General features: G+C 35.0%; 1 protein-coding gene across 3 annotated transcripts in view; it reads left to right on the top strand.

Moving 5' to 3' along the window:
• Positions 1–22,667, top strand: part of LOC101893229 (capon-like protein) — a 506,622-nt gene that overhangs the window by 230,083 nt on the left and 253,872 nt on the right. The window lies entirely within an intron of this gene.

Here is a 22,667-nt window from a genome sequence, read left to right as displayed (position 1 = left end):
AAAATTACAAGAAAATCGAACATTTATATTTAATTTTATGCAAAATCATCAATTCCGATAAATTACGTATGCATATCAGATTTCTGGTTGAGAGAAATATTTAGGCATAGCAAGTTGTAAGGAATTGCTGACTTGTTTCGCAAGTTATGGCAGATGAGGATGAGGTACCAGAAGCGGTTCGAAGATATATATCGTTTATTTCGCTTTCTTTGATAGTCTTGCTTAGGAGGTACCAAAAGAAATGGTCCGATCTCTACCATTTTTAAAACAGATCTTGTGTTGATGGAAATATTGATTTGTACCTAGTCTGAAATGGAATTTGATGTTAGATGCATTTTATGAGCTTCATGGATATTCAAAATTTTGAGCTTTTGTGGTGGAGATACTAGATGGAGTGGACCGATACATCCCATATTCACAACAGATCTTGTGTTATTAGAGATAGTGGGATGTGTGTAAATAAAGAGAACCTAATGCTTATTTCGGATTTTATTAATGTTTTGGTTATTCAGAAATTGGCCCTTTGTGGGGGAGGTACCAGACGGAATGGTCCGATCTTTACCGTCTTTACAACAGATTCTGTGTTGATAGAAATATTCAGATGTGCCAAGTCTGAATGCAATCGGATGTCAATTTCGCGTTTTATGAGCTTCATGGGCATTCAAAATTTCGACCTTTTGTGGGGTTGGTTCCAGAAGAAGTGGGTCGATATATTCCATCTTAACGCCAGACTTTCGGTTAACAAAAATATTACACCACATTTTATAAGAGTTGTAATTGTTCAAAATTTGGCCCTTTGTGGGGGAAGCACTTGATGGAGTGGACCGATATTATCCATGTTTGCACCTGACCGAGAACTGAGGCAAATATTAGGATTTGTTAAGTTGTAACAAAAGAGGATAATTGCTTCTCTTTCTGTGTAGATAATATTTTTTTCTTGAAAATTTTGACCTTTTGTGGGGGACCTTGGGTTAATGAAATTATTGGGCTGTGTATAATTTGAAGACAATCGGACTCGATGGAGTGGACCTTTTTGCACCTGACTTAAAAATGATGCAAATATTAGGATTTGCAAAGTTGGAGCAAAAGCGGATATTTTCTTCTCTTTCTGTGCAGAAAATATTTTTTTCTTAAAAATTTCGACCTTTGGTGGGGGAAGTACCAGAAGGAGTAGACCGATGTATTCCATCTTAACGCCAGACCTTGGGTTAATAAAAATATTGGGATGTGTGACATTTGAAGACAATCGGACTCTTACATAAACATTTTAAAAGAGTTGTAATTATTCAAAATTTTGACCCTTTGTGGGGGAGGTATTTGATGGAGTGAACCTCTTTGCACCTGTCATAAAACTAACGACAATATTAGGATTTGCAAAGTTGGAGCAAAATCGGATTATCGTTTCTATTTCTGAGTAGAAAATATATTTTTTGAAAATTTCGTTAGTTTGTGGGGGAGGTACCAGAAGGAGTGGACTGATATTACCCATCTCCGAACTCGAACCAAGTTTGACAAAAATATTACGATGTACCATTTGGACTGCCTTGGAGTTATCGTGCGCATCAGCCAGACATATGGACAGACGAATATCGCTAGATCGACTTCAAATGTCCTGAAACGAATTTGGTCCAAAGAAACCTAGGGTCTAAAACCGTTATTTCGTATCAAATTATATGTACCCACTCTAGCCATATGGCTGAGGGTATATGAAATGACATTGTTTTTGGCTCAATATACAATGGCAGTGGATTAAATGGGTGGCAAGGTCCTGGGCGTGATTTTATCCAATGGAGTCTGAAAATGTTAATTTTCGACTGAAATTCTTTACCCAATTTTCATTTCAATTTAATTTTAGCAGATGAAGTTAATCTTTCCTCACACACACACATACATATACACATACGTATACCTACTTCTGTGTTCATTTGTGGCATAATCCCAATGTACAAACTTATTTTGCGAAAGTAAATAAATGTGAATGTGCACAAACACACATGTATATATTTGTATATATGAAATGGTTATTGGTATGCATACACACACACACATAACGTGGCCCACATCCAGTCAGTAAACATAATACAAGTTAATGAATTAGTTTGAATAAGTGGTAACATTTATTGATGCCAATTATGGCTTTGGTTGTGTGGATAAATGCCGAATGCGAACATGTACGTAGCCCACAGTTGCCATCGGCTATGCCATGGTATGAACTCGACGAGGAGGAAAAAATAACTTTTTCCACAGGCCATATCGGGGACTTCTGCTGTATCAGCTACTGGCATTTTTCCAATTACTCAAGTGTTTACACTAATCAAAGATTCCTTTCATGCCTTTCCCCTCGCTGAGGTTTAGCTACACCTGAAGTACAAAAATAATCATATTCATTAGTTATTCAATGGGTGGTTTCTACAAACCTGCTTGGTTTGTGGACGAAAATCTCCTGGTATGGCATGGCAGGTACCGCATTAAAAGATAAACACTTGAGCTTTAATAAGTCCCATAAGCTGTTAAACACCTTCGTTTATCCTTATTAAGTTATTTATTTGTTCACGGATAATAGTACATTTGTAAGCCGTAATTAACACACAAACGCATTTGTTGAGTGGTGTCATAGAATTCTGTTTTGTATTTGAATTTTATGAAGCGTTAAGCAACCTTCTTTAATAATCTTAATTAGTTCTCTGAAGTACCTAAATACGAGAGTGTGTGTGGGTGTGTGTGTGTGGTAATTATGTGAATGAGACAAAAATTAATTTGTTTAATGATGCTGTTATACTATTTTGGGAATATTTTGAGAAGAAATTATGATACCTGCAATCATTGAGCGATGGCGAACTATCTCTCTACATTTTATTACACGGTACATTTCTACACGAAAAGAAAGGAATGAAGATCTGTTAATAGCATCCCAATTAAAAAAAAATAAAAAAAGTTACCAATATATCTATAAGTGCCGAAGTCTTATATTTACACGGTATATATTATTAGGAACTTACTATGCAATAATTCAAATAAAAACCAGTGAAGAAAGGCCGACTTTATGATATCCTACACCACTTTGCTAATTTAGTAGAGCTCCACATAACAATTAAAAGTTTTAATGGGAGAATTCAATCATACACGCTATGATTACAATTATAATTTAAAGTTCAAAAAACTAAATATGCCGAAGCATTTGTATCTTTTAAATTCGGAATTGTATAGCCCATTTGATATATATGGGAGCTATATCCAAATCGGAACAGATCTCGATAAAATTTGGCAAAGATATTGCTGAGCTGTATTTGATATATTTCTATTCGTTGTAACGGAGTGCATATTACGGCTGTGGATAACAAATATAACGAATCGGATGAACAATATATATGGGAGCTATAGCTATGTCTGAACCGATCTTCACCAAATTTGACATACTAGCTTCTAGACTCAATTCGGCCAGAGTGCCAAATTCCATCCCAGTTGGTCAAATATTAGACGTTTGGTGCACAATAAAAGGTAAATCGGACGAAGTTTTATATGGGAGATATATCCAAATCCGAACCGATCTCGATAAAATTAAGCAAATGTATTTCTAAGCTATATTTCGTTCTCCACTAATAAACAAACGTTGTTTTTATAAAAACAACAATAAAGGGATAAGCCTGACCATTTTGCAACAACAAAATATATTTGATATATTTCCCCAAATTTTGTTGTTACAGAGTGCATATTACGGCTGCGGGGGACTAAAATAACAAATCGAATGAACAATATATATTAGAGCTATAGCTATATCTGAACCGATTTCGATCAAATTCGGCATACTTATTTTCAGGCCTAATATGGTTGTATGTGAAAAATTCCATACTATTCGGGCTGATATTACACGTTTGGTGCACAATAAAAGGCAAATCGGACGAAGATATATATGGGAGCTATATCTAATTTTTTACCGATTATCTCCAATTTCAATAGGGTTCGTCCTTGGGCCAAACAAATGATTTGTGAAAAATTTCATTTGGACAAAAAATACATGGACAGACGGACGGACATGCATAAATCGACTCGAATGTGATTCTATGCAGATCATCAAAAGGAACTATCTGTCTATCTCGTTTCCTTTTGCCTGTTACAAACAAATGCACAAAGACATAATACCCTGACCACCTTGTGGTGTATGGTATAAAAATCCATTAAAAATTGTTTCAATCGAATATTGGGAGGTACTGTTATGTGAGGGCTATATGAAAATTCAGGGCCATACTTATAATTTTCTATAAAATTGTTGTGCTTATATTGGCGTTGTACGACGACGTGAACCTGGATAGACCATTAATAGCCAGTGAAGGTGATAACTATTGCGAAATCCAAATAAAGATTTAGAATATCTGGTATGTACCACAACTTGGATCTAGGTAGACAAGTTTGACGGCCGCTTTGCAGCCAATACGCCTGAGAAATATACGCTTAAAATACCTTCAAATGATTTATACCAAATCGTCGATGTATATGGTCAATTTTGTATAAGAAAAAAAGTAAAAAAGAATCAGTCGGTTTTGCCGACAGATGTATACCTATAGCCAATGTTCGATTTTTTAAATATATTCTGACTTCTGTTATGATTATTGAAATTGTTTTCCCTCTATAGGGCAGATTCCGAAGTAATGGGCCAATGTGGTCCATTTCGAATCAGACTTATATAAATATCATATAAATATTGCGACGTGCCAGGTTTGGACTATACAGGGGGGGTAAAGAAACTGCAACAAAGTCAAACTCCATAATTTTTGCATTTTTTTTTTAATTTTATTGAATAAAAGCAAAAAATGTCGACAATAGCATCATATTTTAGAATAAATTTAGATTTGTTCGAATTGGTCACCTTTGGCACGAATTATGGCCTTCAAACGGCCAATGAAACCGTCACACGCTACCCGAATGTTGCTCTGCTGTATTTTGGGTAATTCCCGACAAAGCGCTTGCTTTAGGTTATTGACACTTTGGTATTATTTAGTGCCAACCTTACTTTCCAAAATACTCCAGACACAATAGTCCAACGGATTGGTATCCGGAGATGTTGGTGGCCATTGTGCGCTGGAAATGAAGCGAGGAATCCCATTTTGTAACCATTCTTGGGTGGCGCGTGCTGAGTGCGATGGTGCTGAGTCCTGTTGGACTGTCTAACGTCTGCGGCCAAAATGTTTGCGTGTCCAAGGTTTTAATACATCCTCCAGAATATTTTCGCAATAATATTCGGCATTTATTCTAATGCCACGTTCGATTAATACGAGCGGAGAGCGAACATCGGCTTTTATGACGGCCCACACCATCACCATGGCCGGGGCTTGAGTTCTAGGGGCCAACCGAAGGTGCACATTTTCAACTGACCTCTTTGGCAAGTAAAAACGATCATTTTGTTTGTTTACAAACTGCTGGACAACGAATGTTTTCTTATCCGAGAAAACCAAATTCGGTAGTTCACCACTTTCGGTCAAGCTCTTTTGAGTCTATTTTCTTTCTGTTGCGGTGTAAGTTCTTGCACATTTTGGAATTTCAATGGCTTTACCCAGAGCTCATTTTCAATATTTGCCGAATGGAATATTGCGATATGTTCAGCTCACGACCCATTTTTCGGCCACTGCAACACAGGTTTCGATCAAGTCGTTTCTTTACTTTTCGAACCATTTCTGCTGATGTTGCTGTTTTCTTCCGTGCACTTCCTTGACGTCGGGCTACGCTGCCAGTATCACGGTAACGAGCGATGGGACACAAAAGATTTATTCACATTTAAACGCTGGAATGCTCTAAGAAATCACACTATCACGCTTGATTTCCATTACGAATAACTTTTTTTCTGGAAAATTCTCACCAAAATGCTTTTGTACGCTTGTAAACAATATAATGAGCTGTCACTGGAATAATTTTAACAGCTGTCGGACGAGTGGCTTAGAAATGACAGCAGTCTGAAGTTGGTTGCAGTTTTTTCATCTCACCCCGTACAGTGGAAATAGGGGTTTCTTTTCTTCGGTGACATAGATTAAGAATATTTTTGTCTTTGAAACCATCCTTCAAAAATGATGCTTTGTTGGAGATTTTTGTACAAACTCACAAAAAGTTCGGCTTTAACCCTAAAATATTATATTATAATTAATATATACGAATGCCTGACGTTCAGGTAAAATTTAGACATCTAGGATCTATAGTAAAATTTTATGACAAACAATTTTGTAGAATTTTTTGACTAGCTGCGATCCCGTTTAAAGGTAGTTTGTGAAAAAATAACCAATAATACCCCTTGGCTGATTCAACAAATAAATTTCGCTTTTTTTATCTGCAATATTGCTGAAGGTACTATTTACCTAAAATCCACATATTCCAATGAATATTATTCTGAAAATGCCCAAACGTGTGGGAGTGGGGGGAACTTGCCCCTGAAGATAAATTTGAAAATATTATGGCAAAGAAACAAACTTTTGTGTTGGTGCACAAAAGAGTATGGAGGGTATATTAAGTTTGTCATTCCGTTTATAACACCTCGAAATATACATTTTAGTATATATATTCTTGATCAGCATAAAATTCTATGTCGATTTAGCGATGTCCGTCCGTCTGTCCTCCTGTGGAAATCACTCTAGCTTCCGAACGAATTGAAGTAGATTGATAACATTTTACTCAAATGTGTATTATATTATATTGTAAATGGGCCATGTAGGTCCACGGATTGGTATAGCCCCAATATAACGGTACCTCCCGATATTCGGTATTTTGATGATTTTAGCTACATTATTACCGATTTTTTTTTTAAGTTTCGCATTTGAATATTGTAGTGGCTTATAACAAATGTTACCTATGCAGGTCCATGTCGTCGTATATACCCTAATATAGCAGCTATATTCGGATCTTATTGTTTTAGAGAATTGCCAAATTCGTTACAAATGATCTGACCGAACTTAAAAAAAAAGTACGCTTTAAAAAAATGTACGCTTTAAATTCCCAAATGATTTCAGATATTCGAATTTTTCAGATTTTCTTACCAAAGTGGGGTTGGCATGGAAAATGTTGAATTGCACAGAAACTATGATAGCTGTGAATTTTCCATGCCCACCCACTTTGGTTAGAAAATCTGAAAAATTCGAATATCTGAAATCATTTGGGAATTTAAGGCGTACATATTTTTAAATTAACCCCTAGTGCACCAACACAAAGTGCATGTGGAAAATGCTGAATTGCACAAAAATTATCTAAAATCATTTGGGAATTTAAGGCGTACATATTTTTCAATTAACCCCTAGTTCACCAACAAAAAATGCAAGTGGTTTGTACCTTTACTATTATATTTTAAAATTTATTTTCACGGACATAGTGTAATTAGCGCTCCCCGAATGCCGATGTACAACTAAGGTACAGTTTAGCACCACATATTACTCACATATCTTTATTTACTATTTTTTACATGTTATTCAATACTCACTAAGTATTTCCGATACCCTTACATTTATTTTCAACAAAATATTTTTTTTTTCTAAGAACAATTTTCTTTTATTTTAGCAAAAATATAGCCAAAGAAAGAAGAAAAAAAAAACAATTATTATATTTTGATAATGTGTGAACAATATTAATGAACATTTAGCACATCATATATTTGTGCACATAAAATCAACGAAATAACAACAACAACAGCCAACCAGCCAACCATACTTAACAGCTAAGAAAATATGGAGAATAAACAGAACAAAAGAAACTATTCGAAAAGTAAATACTCTTTCGCTGGCCAACATGTTTGTACATGCCGTGTGGGGAGGGAAATTGAAATATAAATACTAGCTCTCCTCTTCTGCAAAAGGAGGAAACGGAAATATATTTTATTTACCCTCAAAAAGGGACTATTTAGTACACATTTAACACACATTCTTTGGTACATTTCTCATGCACACACATTCACAGACTTCACTTAGTTACCTTAAAAGCATTTTCAGTAGTAAATTGTGGAAACAAATAAAACTAATTTCAAGTTGGGGGGGCAAGCACTAACAAGAACCAAAAGAAGGGGGACAGGCATCTAAAGGATTTCGGGTAACAATTTATGATACTATCCTAGGACAACAACAAGGGTCTAATAAAGTCGTAACAACAAACTGCTGAAAGCATACACAACAAATAATAATCATTCCATTTCATTTCTTGGAGGTAAACACATAACGGAAATGGACTGACTCTCCCCGGAAACGGAAAAGGACACTTAAATAAAACCCCACTCGCACACAATCACACTTCATTGAAAGTGAATATGTGTTTTCTTTTTTTTGTTTTCGTAAGGGTTATTTCACCATTTCCAACTTAATGTTTATATACTGTCTTATATGCTTTTTCTCTCTCCTCCTTTTACCCTATTCTCTCCATTGTTTATTTTCAATTCTATGGTGTGCGGATGATTTGATTTTGATTTCTTTATCTTGTACAAAGAAAAAGGAAAGTGGAAACCGTATTGGTCATTTTATTTTATTTGATACAGATGTTGAGAATATCCTTACGGGTGACATGTGTCGCAGGGTTAGGAATTGAAAAATTGCATTGAAAGCAAATCTAATAAACCGTGGCATGTAAAAGTAAAAAATAAGTCCACTTTAAATTTAAATCCGCTTTGGGAATACATTTGCGGCAAGGGAAGTGATGCTAAGGGATTATCTGTATCCTTGATTTTCATACCATCCACCATGTATAGTATGGTGGGTATATTAGGTTCGTCATTCCTTTTGGTACTCATCGAAATAATAATAATAAACCTAACAGCGTAGTACAGCGTAAAATTCTAAGAGGATTTAGCCCTGTCCATCCGTCCATCTGTTGTAACCACGCTATATTCAAAACAAATAAAGATAGGAAGGTAAAATTTTGCTAAAATTTCAATCTACAGGCAGTTCAAGTTCGAAGATCGGCTATATCGGTCACAACATCATATAGCCCCGATATAACGGTATCCCTTATATTCGGTATTTTATGATTTGAGTTATATTTTTCAATATAATTGTCTGAAAATCGACACAACTAATTTAACCTCTCGAAGAGTATTGTTTATATAGGTCCATGATATCGTATATCCCCCATACAACGGTACCCCCCGATATTCGGTATTTTGACAATTTTAGCCACGTTTTTCAAGGGGTTTCTTCTGAGTATTTTACCCCCTGAAAAAGTATTGTCCGTATAGATCCACGATATCGTACAACCCCCACATATCGGTACCCCCGATATTCGGTATTTTGATGATTTTAGCCACCTTTTTCAATGGAATTGTCTGAAAATCCACACAAGGAATTCCTTCTGAATATTCTACTCCCTGGAAGAGCATTGTCTATGTAGGTCCACAATATCGTATAGCTCCCATATAACGGTAGCCCCCGTTATTCGGTATTTTGACCATTTTAGCCTCATTTTTTCAATGGAATTGTCTAAAAATCCACACATGGGGTTCCTTTTGAGTACTTCACAGCCAGGAAGATTGTTGTCTATATAGGTCCAAGATATTGTACAGCCCCATATAACGGTACCCCCCGATATTCGGTATTTTGATTACTTTAGGGACATTACTTACCGGAGTTATTTAAAATTTCGTATTTAGAGTTCGTAATAGGAGCTACAGTCTAGGACAGAAAATTGTCTAAGCAGCTACAGGTCTTCGTATAGCACCCATATAACGGCACTTCCCTATATTCCGTATTTTGATGATTTTGCCGACATTATACACCGGAATTGTTTCATATTTCGTATTTGAAGTTTCTAATGGGAACTAAAGTCTATGACAGAAAAATGTCTATTCAGGTGCAGGTGTTGGTATAGACCCCATATATCGGTACCTCTCTACCGTCGAAAGTTATCGTGCGCACAGACAGAAGGACGGTCGAACAAAAACCAGTTCTTCAAATTTGGTGTAAATCGGTTTAGATATAGCTATAGAGGGTTTAAAGATCCTCACAAGCGTAATATGCATTCTACAATAATCATCTTTGATCAAATAGAGCTCTGGAATAAGTGAATTAATAATGTCAAGATCGGTTCAGATTCGGATATCCTCAAGTGATTGTGGGTTTATTGTGCACCAAATGGCTAATATCAGCCCAAATGGACTGAATTTCGGCATATTCGACCGAATTCAATCTAGTAGCAAGTACATTAAATTTGGTGAAAATCGGTTAAGATATAGCTATAGCTTCCATATATATGTTTCATCTGATTTGGTGTTTAAGTCCCTCACATTCGTAATATACATTCGACCACAATGATATATGGTACCAGTTATCAGATACAGCCCAAATATACCTCTTACAAATTTTATCAAGATCGGTTGAGATTTGGATATACGGGTTAATTGTGCACCGAATGGCCAATATCAGTTCAAAAGTCCTTAATTTTGGTACATCCAACCAAATTCAGCCTAGAAGCAAGTACATCAAATTTGGAGAAAATTGGTTCAGATATAGCTAAACCACCCATATGTATGTTTCATCCAATTTTGTGTTTAAGTCCCTAACATGTGCACTCCACAAGAATGATATTTGGTTCCAGATATCTTATAGAGCTCGGAAATACCTTTGCCAAATTTAGAGATCGGCTAAGATTTTGATATAGCTCCCATATATATCCTTAATCCTATTTCAGGTTTATTGTGCAAATAATGGCTAATATCAGCCCAAATGGAGTGAATTTCGGGACGTACATTTTAATTTTGTGGAACTCGACTCCGACATATATTTTTATACCCTACACCACATAGTGGTAAGGGTATTATGTCTTTGTGCATTTGTTTGTAACATGGAGAAGGAAACGAGATAGACCCATAGTTACTTTTGAGAACCTTCATAGAATCACTTTCTGAGTCGATTTATGCATGTCAGTCCGTCTGTCCGTCCGTCCGTCCGTCCGTCTGTCCATGTATTCTTGTGAACAAAATGCAGGTCGCATTTATTATCCGATTGAGATGAAATTTTCCAAACAATATTTTTTTGGCCCAAGGACGAACCCTATTGAAATTGGTGAGAATCGGATCAAATTTAGATATAGCTCCCATATATATCTTCATCCGATTTCGGGTTAAATGTGCACCAAATATCCACTATCAGTCCAAATTACCTGAATTTTGGCACACCCAACCGAGTTCGGCCTAGAAGCAAGTATATCAAATTTGGAGAAAATCGGTTCAGATATAGCTATAGCTCCCATATATATCTTTCATCCGATTTGATCTTTAAGTCTCTCACATTTCTACTATGCACTCCACAACCGTGATATTTGGTACCAAGTATTAGATGGAGCACAGAAATAGCTGTTTTAAATTTTATCGAAATCGGTTCAGATTTGGATATAGCTCCCATATATATCTTCATCCGATTTCGGGTTAATTGACCACCAAATGGCAAATATCAGCCCAAATGGCCCGAATTTTGGCACATGTGACCGAGATTAGCCTTAAAGCAAATACAACAAATTTGGAGAAAATCGGTTCAGAAACAGCTATAGCTCCCATATATATCTTCATCCGATTTCGGGTTAAATGTGCACCAAATGTCCACTATCAGTCCAAATTACCTGAATTTTGGCACACCCAACCGAGTTCGGCCTAGAAGCAAGTATATCAAATTTGGAGAAAATCGGTTCAGATATAGCTATAGCTCCCATATATATCTTTCATCCGATTTGATCTTTAAGTCTCTCACATTTCTACTATGCACTCCACAACCGTGATATTTGGTACCAAGTATTAGATGGAGCACAGAAATAGCTGTTTTAAATTTTATCGAAATCGGTTCAGATTTGGATATAGCTCCCATATATATCTTCATCCGATTTCGGGTTAATTGACCACCAAATGGCAAATATCAGCCCAAATGGCCCGAATTTTGGCACATGTGACCGAGATTAGCCTTAAAGCAAATACAACAAATTTGGAGAAAATCGGTTCAGAAACAGCTATAGCTCCCATATATATCTTCATCCGATTTCGGGTTAAATGTGCACCAAATGTCCACTATCAGTCCAAATTACCTGAATTTTGGCACACCCAACCGAGTTCGGCCTAGAAGCAAGTATATCAAATTTGGAGAAAATCGGTTCAGATATAGCTATAGCTCCCATATATATCTTTCATCCGATTTGGTGTTTAAGCCTCTCACATTCGTAATATGCACTCCACAAGAATGATATTTGGTACCAGATATAAGATACAGCCCAGAAATAGCTTTTTGTAATTTTATCGAAATCGGTTCAGATTTGGATATAGCTCCCATATATATCTTCATCCGATTTCGGGTTAATTGTGCACCAAATGGCCGATATAAGTCCAAATGGACTGAATTTTAGTACATCGGACCAAATTCAGCCTAGAAGCAAGTATATCAAATTTAGTGAAAATCGGTTCAGATATAGATTTAGCAACCATATATATGTTTCATCCGATTTAGAGTTTTAGTCCCATACATTCGTAATATTCACTCCACAACCGTGATATTTGGTACCAGGTATTAGATGGAGCACAGGAATAGCTGTTTTAAATTTTATCGAAATCGGTTCAGATTTGGATATAGCTCCCATATATATCTTCATCCGATTTCGGGTTAAATGTGCACTAAATGGTCAATATCAGCCCAAATCACCAGTCTAGAAGCTAATACGTAAAATTTGGAGAAACCCGGCTCAGAGATAGCTATAGTTCGTAAAATGCACGATAGAATTAGATAGATTTTGATTTTGTACCAAATATCTCATAGAGCTCCGAAATGCCCTGCATAAACCTTTTTACGAGAGCTCTACTAAATATGCATAGTGGTGTAGGGTATCATATAGTCGGCCCCGCCCGACTTTTGAGCTTTCCTTACTGGTTTTTAATATAATCTTTCTCCAAGTATTATCATGCACTCTATAGCAAACTATAACTGCTCTAAAGCCAAATGTTGATAGGTTGTATGATCAACTTGAATTAAATTCTTTATAAATATTCAAAAACATTACTTAAGCTCCAAAAAGCTTTTTAGTACGAATCGCCGAAAACACCGTCTTATATAGCGACTCGCATCAAGAGAGGTCTGCATGCGAAATTGGAAGATTATAGCCCCATTTTGAGTCCTTTTTTAGACTAATTTCCAACAACACTACCTTGTCTATCGCCTTGGGCACAGAAAACCCGAACGCATACATTGAAAAGGCGATGTTTCCAAAACGAGTTCATTATTTGATACTGATTTTAGTCCACATTGCACAGTGGTCGAGGTCGTATGGGAACAGCGACCAAAAATACTTTCAGTGCAGATATCAATATGATTCTTTGGTTATGGTACCATAAAAATGTGACAAAATGGATATTTTCGATGCATGTTTTGGCATGGTCCCCTTACAACCTACCTCCCGAATAAGGGTTATTTGCCCAATTTTTGTCACATTTCTACACTAGATTGTTCTGTCATTTGACATTTTACGTTCTAAAGAGCTAAAAAATAGTCTTACTAAAAATTATTTGGAAAATTACCTTCAGGTAGAGTCCCCCTGTAAAGGTACCTCCAAAAATATAAGTATTTTTTATACAAATCCCCCTGTAAAGGTACCTCAAAAATAGAAGAATTATTTATACAAATCAAAATTCCAAATTTGATTATTTTTTGTAAACAAAATAGACAATTTTTTTGTAAACAAAATAAACAATTCAATACAAAATTAAATGAAAGTTACTAATGGATATTTATAAATGTAAATGTCAGTGTTATTCAAGTAAATCAAATGCAGATTTTAATAGAACAGTGTGGCTTGTTTGTTCGGGATACCGTAGTATTTTTATTTTAACTTCTATGAAAAAAACATTTTTTTACCCAAGTGACGAGATCGTAAGCTCAAAAGAAGAAAAACCAAAGAATTAAATAAAACTAAAATTCTTTTGGAAAGTCTTCTAAATCTTACAACCGCACTTATAAACATTTACATCTTTCTCCACTTGTTATGCTTTCGTTCAACCTGAACGAAGTAGCATAACCATGTAAGTTGGTTTTGTCTGTTACAAGAAAAACCCCTTCGTCGACCGTGCCTTGTCTATTAATAGAACAGTGTGGCTTGTTTGTTCGGGATACCGTAGTATTTTGTTGTTGCAAAATGGTCAGGATTTATCCCTTTATTGTTGTTTTTATAAAAACTGATGAGGATTGGTGGCTCTTTCCGAAACCTAGGTATTCCCTGCCTTACCCCCTGGTAAACATTACCATCGTTCTCCACTAATAAACAAACGTTGTTTTTATAAAAAAAAAAAAACAATAAAGGGATAAAGCCTGACCATTTTGCAACAACAAAATTTTAATAATATAGTTTTTTTTTTTATTGATTGGTAACGTTCGCTGTCCCGTTATAAAAGGGTCAGAGCTCAGAAGAAGACGATTAATAATTTTTTCGGGTATGATTTAGTCGAAACTTTTTTATATCTTTGTTTCTAGACTCCACGACCACCTCCTATAATTCTCCAATCGATACAATGACAAATTTATATGTATTAAAATTTTATTAGCTGTGGGTAAAAGATAGTGCCATGGATATCTATTTGTTAACTCTTTACCCGTTTCCAGTGCAAAGGTCTTAAATTTTTGGACATTAATATTATACCCAGAAGACAATGCAGGCAACATTATTGAACACCCCTCAATTATATCCTTATCAATTCCAAACAACAAAAACATATTCTATGTCACTAGCACCATAGAACTGACAAAATTGGAGCAAAGTCACTTCAGTATATTGGGCATAACATACAAATCTGACAAAATCTGAAAGTTAAATTAGCACTTCTAGAATCTTAGGACCATTACTAATGGCGTGAAGAAAATCATATCGGAGGATTCAGGGGGGAGAAACAATTAAAACTTTAACTGAAATCCAATTTTATTTTCAAAATTAATCTTAAAGCAACTCAGAACACTCACATCGTCTGTATTATACACAACTACTAAACACACAAATTACTGCACTAAAAATAAGTCAATACCTTGCTTTTCAATAATTATGCCAAGAATTGTCATTTTAAAATGTATTTAATTTTGTAATACAGATCTATTTTTACTCTTTTTTTACTGATCCCACTGAAAAAAGCAACTAACTACATTTTCTCTTTTTTGATGCTATTTTCGAAGTGTTCCGTTAGAATGAAGCCAAGATTATTATGTTTTCTAAAAAAGCTTAACCTCCTAAGAGTTCATGTGTACACTTCTGACAATAAATATCTGATTTTCATTTTTGGAATTTTGGCCAATGGCAGCGACCACTGTGCATTGGCTGTTACGTTATCGGGACATGTTAACGAATTTTTGTTACAAAAATTTTAATAATATAGTTTTTTGGCAGCGACCACTGGCAGGGCGGCGCTATGCACCACACAGCCAAAGAAACACTGGATTAAAAAAAAAAAAAAAAACTATTTAGCGAACCCTATACATGTTTCAAGATTGGACCAAATCTCATACTCCCTTTGACTTAACAACCAGACGCTTACAAACGAGCCAGATAGACAAATTAACTTTTATCTCTCGAGCGACTCCAATATGAATATATTTTATGATCTAAACCATTTCTAGTTATATGACTGAGGGGATTAGATCAACTTATGTATATAGTCTAAATGCCTGTTACGACTTATCATAACTTTTACCATTTGAATATATATGCGCAACATTTTCGTTGAAAATCATAGTTTTTAATAATTTTTTTTTTTGTTTAAATCTTTTTTTGTTTACTCTAAAAATGGAATACACAATTAAGTTGAACGTTATATCAAGCTGCAATTCTCTATGAAATGTTCAATGGCACGTGGGGAGAGAGTGTAAAGCGGCAAAGACATGTGTATTGTTGTTTTCAGGAGATAGCAACATACAACTCATGGCCGTTTATATTTTGGGGTCCATTTTTTGTACGTTCGAAATTCATTTAAAATTTTCAGTCAATTCACTTGTTTGTATCCTTGATTTCCTGGCGATTGTCATGCAAATTTGTGTTAAGCTCAATTACGATTTTTTTTTTTTTTGAAATGCAAAAGATTTTCGAGATTCCCAGCAAAACAAATTTATATAGAATAATTTGATTTCCGAACTGAATCCTCTACGAATTTGGACTAAGTATTAATATTTGTAACTTCAACAATTAGGCTAAAGAGGGTATATATCATTTGATACGACCAAAACATGGCTCGTCGAAATAACGATTTTAGACCCTAGGTATCATTGGACCAAATCCGTTTCAGGACATTTGGAGTCGATCTAGCGATGTCCGTCCGTCTGTCTGTTTGTCTGTCTGGCTGGTGCGCACGATAACTTTCCAAGGGAGTATACGATTTAGTCCAAACTTGGTACATCGTAATATAATTACGAAACATAGATCGAGTTCAAAGATGAGCAATATCGGATCACTACTTTTGGTACCACCCCTACAAAATGTTATTTTGCAAATACAAAAATTAGCATCAGTGCTAGGATCAAAATTTCAAATAATTATAACTCTTATAAATGTGATGTAAGTGTCCGATTATTTTCAAATTACATATCACAATATTTTTATTAACCCAAGATCTCGTGTGAAGATGAATATCCATGAAGTTCATAAAACATAAAATTAGCATCCGATTCCATTTAGCCTTGGTACATTTCAATATTTCCATCAACACAACATTTGCTATGAAGGAGGTAAAGATCGGACCATTCCTTCTAGTACCACCCTCACAAAGGATAAATGTTTTCAATAACCAAAACGATTAGAGAATGCGAAATAAGCATTCGGTTCTCTTCATATTTTACACACCCCATTTTAATACCCTCCACCATACTATGGAGGGTATATTCATTTTGTAACGCATCGAAATAATGATCTTAGACCCAAAAAAATATATATATTCTTGATCAGCGTAAAATTCTAAGACGACTTAGCCATGTCCGTCTGTCTGTCTGTTGTAATCACGCTATCTTTCGAACGAATTGAGATAGAAGGCTAAAATTTTGCACACATGTTTATTTTGCCAGTAGGCAGGTTAAGTTCGTAAATTGGCCATGTAGGTGCACGTTTTCATATAGCCCCTTTATAACGATACCTCCCGATATTGGGTATTGTGATGATTTTAGCGACATTATTTATCGGAATTGTTTCAAAATCGGTTATTGAAGATCGAAATGGATACAACAGCCTAAGGCTGAAAATTGTCTATGCAGGTCCACGTTTTCATATAGCCCTATATATCGGTACCTCCCGATATTCGGTATTTTGATGATTTTAGCGACATTCTTCACCGGAATTGTTTCAAAATCGGTGTTTGAAGTTCGAAGTGGATACTACAGCTTGAGACAGAAAATTGTCTATGCAGGTCCCCCATATAACGGTACCTCCCAATATTCGGTATTTTAATGATTTTAGCGTCATTATTCACCGTAGTAGTTTCAAATTACCTCTTTGGAGTTCGTAATGGGAGCTACAATCTGTGACAGAAAATTGCCTATGCAGGTCCAGGTCTTTGTATTGGCCTCAAATATCAGTACCTACTTATATTCGGTATTTTGACGATTTTATGTACAATACTCACCGAAATTATTTGAGATGCCGTATTTGAAATTCGTAATGGAAGCTACAGCCTGTGGCAGAAAATTGTTTATGCAGGTCCAGGTCTTCGTATAGCTCCTATATAACGATACCTCCCTATGTATGGTATTTTGATGATTTTGGCTACATTATTCACCGTTTATTTCAAGTTTCGAATTTGAATATGGTAATGGCTTGTGACAAACAAAGCCTTTGTAGGTCCATGTCGTACAGGCCCTAATATAACGGCTATATTCGGTATTTTTAAAATGTTAACAAATTTTTTTTGGCGAATGCTATCTTTTTCGAAAATTTTCAAATTCGTTCTAAATGGTAGAGGGTATTCAAAGTTCGGCCTGGCCGAACTTACTGCTTATTACTTGTTTTCTGCTAACACAGGATCTGCTGAGAAAATGGGATATATCGGTCCACTCCTTCTGGTACCTCCTCCACAAAGAGTCAAATTTTTGAATATCGATGATGCTCATAAAACGCGAAATTAACATCCGTCCGATACAATTCGGATTTGGCACATCTCAATATTTCTATCAAAACAAGATCTGTTATAAAGTTGGTAGAGATGGGACCGTTCCTTCTGGTACCTCCCACACATAGGGTTCAAGATTGAAATAACTGAAACGATTATTATAAGTCGAAATAAGTATACGATTCTATTTATATTTTATACATTCCATTATTTCTGCTAACACAATATCTGTCTGAAAATGGGATATATCGGTCCACTCCTTCTGGTATCTCCCCATAAAGGGTCAAGATTTTCTATATCTATGAAACTCATAAAACGCGAAATTAATATCCGTTTCCATTCGGACATGGTACATTTTCATATTTCCATGACCACAAGATATGGTATAAAGATGGTAGAGATCGCAGCATTTCTTCTCACAATCTCACCATATGTTGGTCCACTCCTTCTGGTATCTCCCCACAAAGGTTCAAGATTTTCTATATCCATGAAACTCATAAAAAGCGAAATTAATACCCGTTTTCATTCGGACATCGCACATTTCAATATTTCCATGATCACAAGTATATATGGTACTAGCTGAACCCGGTGCGCTTCGCTACCCCTCTTGATTTTATATGCATTCAAAATTTTATTTACGAATATATGTTGGATAAAGAAAAACAAATTTAAAAATTAAAAAAAAAATATTGCACTAATTTAATGCGTTAATAAACAAAAGCATTACAAAAGCAGTAACATGACATGCATACACGAAGGGTTTGTCCTTTAGATTTATTTATTTCATAGCAAATACCAAGCGTGCAGGAAACTGCAATTTTTTTGAAGTTGTGTGGCATTTCTATTGCAATTAGTGAATTCGAGATAGCAACATACTTCGCCGTAATAAGCGTATTTCAAATAAATTGTTGTGTTGTTTTTTAGTGTTAGCCTAAGGCGTTGTGGGTCAATGGTTCTTATTAAAATCATATCCCAATCTGATCCGATTTAAATATAATTTTAAAAAAATTACTTTTACACCAAACTCCGCCACACCTTTCATATTTAATTGAAATTGGTGCGTCAAATATGTGAAATCGGCCGAGAAGATATATATGGGAGCTATATCCAAATCTTAACTAATTTCCAATTAATTTATCACATTTATTATTATAAACAAATTCCGCCACACATTCTGAATTTCATTGGAATCGGTCATATATATCGTGTTTGGTGCATAATATGTATGAAATCGGTCGAAATATATATATTAGCTATATCCAAACCTCAACTGATTTCAATATAATTTGGCAATTTTTGCTGGTGCCAGATTTTGTCTCTCTCACTTTGGGTGCATCAAATATGTGAAATCGGCTGTATATATGGGAGCTATAATCACATCTGAGCGTATTTGAATATAATTTGTCAAATTTATTTTTGAACCAAATTTAGCCACTCATGCCGAATTTCATTGGAATCGGAAATACGTATCGTGTTTTGTGCATCAAATATGTGAAATCGGCGGAAAATATATATGGGAGCTATATCCAAATCTGAACCGATTTTAATATAATTTGACTAATTTATTTTCTAATCAAAATCCCGTTACATATTCCAAATTTCTTTGGAATCGAACATACATATCGTGTATGGTGCATAAAATACATGAAATCGGTCGAAAATATATATGAAAAAATCTGAACCGATTTTAATATAATTTGACAAATGTATATTTGTTTTAATTTCCGCTACACATTCCAAATTTCATTGAAATTAGAGATACATAGCGTGTTTGGTGCATCAAATACATGAAATCGGTCGAAAATATATATGGGAGCTATATCCAAATCTGAACCGATTTCAATTTAATTTGACAAATTCATTTTGGCTCCCAATTCCGTTACTTATTTTAAATTTCATTACAATTGGAAATACATATCGTGTTTGGTCCATCAAATACATGAAATCTGCCGAAAATGTATATGGGAGGCTATATCCAAATCTGAACCGATTTCAATATAATTTGGGAAATAAATTTTTTAGATAAAATCTATCACACGTTTCAAATTTCATTGAAATTGGGGATACATAGCGTGTTTGGTGCATCAAATGCTTGAAATCGGCCGAAAATATATATAAGAGCTATATCCAAATCTGAACCGATTACAATATAATTTGGCTAACTTATTTTTGTTCCAAATTTCGTTACGTATTCCAAATTTGGAGACTGTATCTTCAACCGATCAATAGATATGTGCATATAAAATCTAAATTTTTGGGAGGTACCTCCGATTCTGTTGCTATATCTCCAGTTCCAAGTGGAAGTTCAAAAATGTATATAGCCTATGTTACTTTCAGGCGATGTTGCAGTATATATGGGAATTTTTAGGAAAATCTATTCAGCGGTTTTCGAGTCCATAAATTACAAACAAACAAACAAACAAACAAACAAACATACAAACATTTTCCTCTTTTATAGATATAGATAAAGATGGTAGAGATCGCAGCATTTATTCTGGTACCTCCCCCACATAGGGTTCAAGATTTTGAAAAACAAAACGGCCAAAGAAAGCAAAATAAGCATTCAACTCTCTTCAAATTTCACACATACAAACATTTTTGCTAACGCAAAATCTGTTGCGAAGATGATATATATCTGCGAAACCCTTTCTGTTACCTCATCCACAAAGGGTCACAATTTTTAATATTTTTATTTGTCAGAATTTGAGAAACGACTCAAATATTTTTACATGTCGCAATATTTATATAATATTTATTTCTGGCCGATATGAAATAGCCAATATTGCCCCATTCGTTCGGAAACTACTCCATACAGGGTCAACAATTTGAATAATTATAACTTAAGTCAAAATATATTTAAATAATCGAACATTGGTTGAGGGTATAAATCTGCCACATTCCTTCGGTGAACAATTTAAATAATCATAACTTAAGTCGAAATATGTTTAAATAATCGAACATTGAGGTATTAATCTCTCGGCCAAACCGGCTGATACTTTTAAAGTTGTTTTTTTTTTTATAGATTTTGAATTAAGTTCATGGAAAATTTGCAGATAAATTCTGAAATTTCAGTAAATGTTGGTCCTCTTTAATTAAGTCAACTTTTGTCAATGCTAACATGAATCCAATATGCAAACATGTGTACATATTTACATACGTATAAACTCGCATACAAACTGAAGCTGAAAGAATATTTATCTGGAAAAAATATATTAGAAATCCTCCAACCTCGTTCGAAAGATGGGCTCAATTCATACAGTCTTGATATACACCCGATATTAAGTGTGTTGGGTTATCTTCCTCTATGATTTCAATGCTTGGCTGACTATTTTGAATGATGATGATGATGGAAGAACTATGAAGCAGGAAATGTAATGGACAATGTCAACAAAAGAACATTTCCTAAACAAACTTGGACAATGGCTGTGTTGCAGTTGTTAGGAAATTATAGAGACCGAGGTAAGAGAGAGAGAGAGGCCCCTGCATGCATTTGAATAAATTTAGCAGAAATTCTTGGAAGAATTAAATTACTTTAACTAAAACTGTACAGCAAAAGAAAAATAAAGAAAAATAAACAGAACAAAAGATTAGAACCACTTTTCTCACGGCCTAGACATTCATCAGCCCACATATTGGCGGCACAAACACAAAACCATTACTTAGTCTATGTCCTTGACATTCGATTGAAGCCGTTGCGAAAGAGCAACAATTCCTTTTCTCTTTTGCAAATCACCACTTTTAATTATTTCGACCATTCATTAAAAGTTCATTTTCCACGATTAACGTTTTTCTAATTACATTTATTTCCGCAGCAATGATTAATTCATAGCCAGCTAATCGAAAAACGCCTATTCACATCCGATCTGAGCGCGGCACACGAACACATTCACACCAGAATCCCCGAATGTAATTAAAAAGCTTTTAGATAGTTGGAAAGGGGAAATGAATTTTATGGCTGCTTTTTTTTGGCAAGGGCGGGCGGAATCTCATCAGTAATAACTGTTGGCGGGAAGTCAAATTATAAGAAGAAGAAGAAGAAAACAAACAATGCCGAAAGTCAAATGGATGCAGTAACATTAATGATAGCTATTATAAAGGATAATAGCTGTAACAACAACAGCAGGATGTCGTTCTTATATTTTGGCCTCATTTAAAACAGCCATGGTGGTATCTGGGATGGAGTTAATTTTGTTGAAATTTATTCTCCATTTTTTGTTAAATTAATTTGAGTATTTATGAAATTAATAAAATAGCAATCAAAGGGGTGAGATGTACCAAGTCTGAATGGAATCGGATATTAATTTTGTGTGTTTATGAACTTCATGGATATTCAAAAGTTTGACCCTTTGAAGGGGATGTACTAGAAATAGTGAACCGATATATTCCATCTTCCCACCAGATTTCTGTTAATAAAAATATTGTGATGTTTTAAATATGAAGGCAATCGGACTCAAGCATCACATTTAATAAGAGTTATAATTAGTCAAAATTGTGACTCTTTGTGGGGGAGGTACTTGATGGAGTGAACCGATATTGTCCATTTTCGTCCATCTAGCTCTGATGCAAATATTGGGATTTGCAAATTTGGTGCAAAATCGTATTTTCCTTTCTCTTTTTG

Source organism: Musca domestica, unplaced genomic scaffold (genome assembly GCF_030504385.1).
Source record: "Musca domestica strain aabys unplaced genomic scaffold, Musca_domestica.polishedcontigs.V.1.1 9, whole genome shotgun sequence".
Classification (NCBI taxonomy): domain Eukaryota; kingdom Metazoa; phylum Arthropoda; class Insecta; order Diptera; family Muscidae; genus Musca; species Musca domestica.
This window is presented reverse-complemented; position numbering and strand designations above follow the sequence as displayed.